Here is a 4,296-nt window from a genome sequence, read left to right on the forward strand (position 1 = left end):
GATGGGTAAATCAGTATTTAAATACTTTTGACCAACAACTAGCTATGTTTACATGGACACCTTTTGTTACAATTGGAAAGAATGAAATCATTCCGACTGATGAATTTGAACATAGTGTTTAAATGAATGTTAAATAAAGTGATCAGGTTTACATGTTAATTGTGATTTCGATCTTGCTTCAATATCAATTAATGTGTATACTGTAAATATAAGGGATATAAAAATCTTTTGTTGAATGCTGTTGAATGCCTTTTTAGCACCATTTTAAACTTGGTTTAAATTCAGTATTTGCTTGCATTCATTGTGTGTAATTATGCAAGTATCAAAGGATGAAAGGGGGTAAAAAAGGATTAAAAAGGATGTAAGTTATTAACTTTTTTAAAATTTCTCATTTAAAAATCTAGTGTTTAATCATGTCTAAATATTTATTCAAATGAAGAACTTAAAAATAAGTAAGCAGGTATGACCTGCAATATTCTAGATATATTTAGTAAAGAGCCATACACCTAGTGGGTAAACCTCACTGACATATGTCATTACAAATGAAAATGATTATTTTTTTCTGACCACAACATTACTCTAATTCGCATTGGAATTTAAAACCCTTTTCTCTATTTTAAACTTAAATACTACACTAATTGTAATATAAGTAATAGAAATATTAGAAAAATATATTTCAAGTCATTAGACTAATGGACCATAATTATTGTACAAATAGTATTTAGTACCAAAAGATCTCCTCAAAATATTAAATAAATATTATTGAACTAAAATATAGAACACTTATTTAACTGAAAAAGAGTCAAGTCAAGTCACCTTTATTTATATAGCGCTTTTAACAATACAGATTGTGTCAAAGCACTTTACAGCGCTATATCTCAGCTGTCCTTGAGGGTGCGTAGAATGTTTCACTAGGCTCTTATTCCCAGGACACTTGACTGTCACCATGCAAATTTTCAGACATTTTTACTGTAGCATTTTGAAGTTATAGACCCATAAATTAGGCTGATATGATAATACAATGAGGAGAAATTGCATTATTGGCCCAATTGGTGGCGCTATACCTCAGCTTCCTTTGAGGATGTGTTAAACGTTCCACTGAGGTCATATTCCCAGTGCACTTGACTGTAACCACGCACATTTTCAGACATTTTTACTGTAGCATTTTTAAGTTATGGACCCATAAGTTTGGCAGATATGACTATACAGTAGGAGAAATTGCATTATTGGTCCAATTGGAGGCGCCATATCTCAGCTGCCTTTGAGGATGCGTTAAACCTTACACTGGAGCCTTATTCCCTGCGCCCTTGACTGTTACCATGCAAATTTCATTTCATTTTCACTGTAGCAGTTTTATGTTATGGACCCATAAACTTGGCTGATATGACCAAAAGATCTCCTCAAAATATTAAATAAATATTATTGAACTAAAACATACAACACATATTTAACTGAAAAATAGTTAAGCTGTATGGTCACATTATAAGCAATACCCGAGGGTTAAGAAAACCATATTAATGTTGCCTCTCCATCACTCTCCAGAATAAAATGATAGAGAAAATGGTGAAACAGAGTCCAAACAGAGCAGGGCAAGAGAATAATCCACAGACAGGCAATAAATCCGTAAACACGACTAGAATAAACAGACAAGACTTGACAGGACTAGAATAAACCAGAATCTCAGGACTGGCTCTGTAAAGTAGCTATCACTTGGAGAGCGATAAACGCAATACAATACTCGGCAGTTTGAGAAAGATCTGAGTGGGTGTAATATAGTGTGTGTGTGATTGACTGCAGGTGAGTCCAATCAGTGCAATGTAACATGGGAAATGTAGTCCAGGGTGACATGTAACAATCTGTGTGGTGTGAAATTCAATGTAATGGAAGGGCGAACTCTGGTGGCAATCGGACGGAAGGCCACGGACTGGATTCGTGACAGACGTAATAATCAATGCATAATATGCTGTAATGTTTACCAAAAATTGCTGCAAATACCTGTATAATGAAGCTGTCGTCTGTCCATTCAAATGTATTGTCAACGCTGGTTTGTTTGGAGAGCTCCATGAACCACGTGACCGCGTGACGACGCCGGCGAGATCAAAGCTTGTCGCAACTCTGTTTTTCAATGGCTCTGGCTTTAACTGAAGCGCTACATTTTACGATTTACACCACATTAAGTGCTCCAAAACGGTATTTATTGTTTGAATTTAGTATTAAAACTTACAAAATTTAAAAGCGGAGACTTTGTTTCATATCACAACTGTTCAAAAACTTTTGACTGGTAGTGTATAAGTAACTTAAATTTTTCTCTTATTTCTAGCTTTAAATTGGCTCAGAGATCAGATACACTGCTGGACAATAACCAATAATAATAATTTGTTTATATACTACAAACACTTATCACATAAGGCAGAATAGTTTCTATACTGTAATAAATGCTATGCCAATTAGCACTGCATTGCTGTACTTTATTTATTACCTGGAGATGACTTGAAAAACACAAATAAACCATATATTGTCACAATTGTATGTTTAATGTCTTCATGTTTCCAAACGTTTCTGTTTTTCTGTGAAAACAACTGTTTTTTTTTCATAGACATGGTGTTAGCTTTCACTGTTATGCTGATGATACTCAGCTCTATATTTCTTCACAACCCGATGAAACATACCAATTTGCAAAACAAACGAATGCATAGTTGATATAAAAAAACTGGATGGCTAGTAATTTCTTACTGCTAAATTCTGAAAATTATTCGTCATCAGTTAGGAACCTAGGCTTGCTAGGATAGCAATCTTTCCTTTGAAAAATATGTTTCTAGCATTTGTAAAACTACATTTTTCCATCTTAAAAATATATCTAAATTACGACCTATGCTCTCAGTGTCAAATGCAGAAACATTAATTCATTCATGACCTCAAGGCTAGATTATAGCAATGCTTTATTGGGTGGTTGCTCTGCACGATTAATAAACAAACCGGTTCCAGCTGGTTCAAAATGCAGCAGCTAGAATACTTACTAGAACCAGGAAGTACAACCATATTAGCCCAGTCCTGTCAACACTGCACTGGCTCCCCATTAAACATACGAGGCTGAATTCAGCTTCTTATTCGCAGCTTCTTATTGACGCTATCCGTTCCACCTTAAAAACGCGACGCTTCGGCGTTTCTTAGCTTCTTATTCATGCTCAACGTAGGGACCGTCTCTATTTGCGTCTCTTTTTCAGAAACGAACAATGACCTATTTTAAAATGTAAATAACAGTGAGATAAGAGCGAAAACGGGCTGTCAGCATTAAATCTAATTACATTATACGTTAATTATTAAACGTGCATGTCATCCTTTGGGTTTTTTTTTTTTTAATGTAGCCTCTTATGAAGACTTCATATGACCCAGCACCTGTAAATAGAGGACTCCAGATACAAAACGACTTTATTGCTTTAAAATGTACACAAAGTTTAGAGGCTTTAATGTCTGAAAAGATTCAGACATTTTAATTTTCAGATATTTTTACTGCAGCATTTTTAACTTATGGACCCATACATTTGGCATATATGACAATACAATAACAGGAAAAATAGCATTATTGCCCCAAATGGTGGCGCTATATCTCAGCTTCCTTTGAGGGTGCGTTAAAAGTTCTACTGAGGTCATATTTCCAGTGCACTTGACTGTAACCACGCACATTTTCAGACATTTTTACTGTAGCATTTTTAAGTTATGGACCCATAAGTTTGGCAGATATGACTATACAGTAGGAGAAATTGCATTATTGGTCCAATTGGAGGCGCCATATCTCAGCTGCCTTTGAGGATGCGTTAAACCTTACACTGGAGCCTTATTCCCTGCGCCCTTGACTGTTACCATGCAAATTTCATTTCATTTTCACTGTAGCAGTTTTATGTTATGGACCCATAAACTTGGCTGATATGACAATACAGTAACTGGAGAACATTGCATTATTGGCCCAATTGGAGGAGCTATATCTCAGCTGCGTTTGAGGGTGCGTTAAAATGTCCATGGGGGCCTTATTCCCAGGGCCGTTGACTGTTACCATGCAAATTTACTTTTTTTGGTCTTCCAAAAGAGGATGATATTCGCTTCGTCATGCCTAGAGCTGATCCGTGCTGGTCGCTGAGGAAATACATCAACTTCGCGCTTTGGATCGCCGGATTGGCTGTCACCGTGGACGAAGCAGAGTCCAGCCCGGGGTCGTCACATGTGGTTGCCTCAAGCCCTCCGGACGCTCCTTCGTCGAATCCGCCGGCCGCGCCGTTCTCAAGCCCGCCGGCCTCCGCT

Source organism: Sinocyclocheilus anshuiensis, unplaced genomic scaffold (genome assembly GCF_001515605.1).
Source record: "Sinocyclocheilus anshuiensis isolate Anshui unplaced genomic scaffold, SAMN03320099.WGS_v1.1 scaffold136, whole genome shotgun sequence".
NCBI lineage: Eukaryota > Metazoa > Chordata > Actinopteri > Cypriniformes > Cyprinidae > Sinocyclocheilus > Sinocyclocheilus anshuiensis.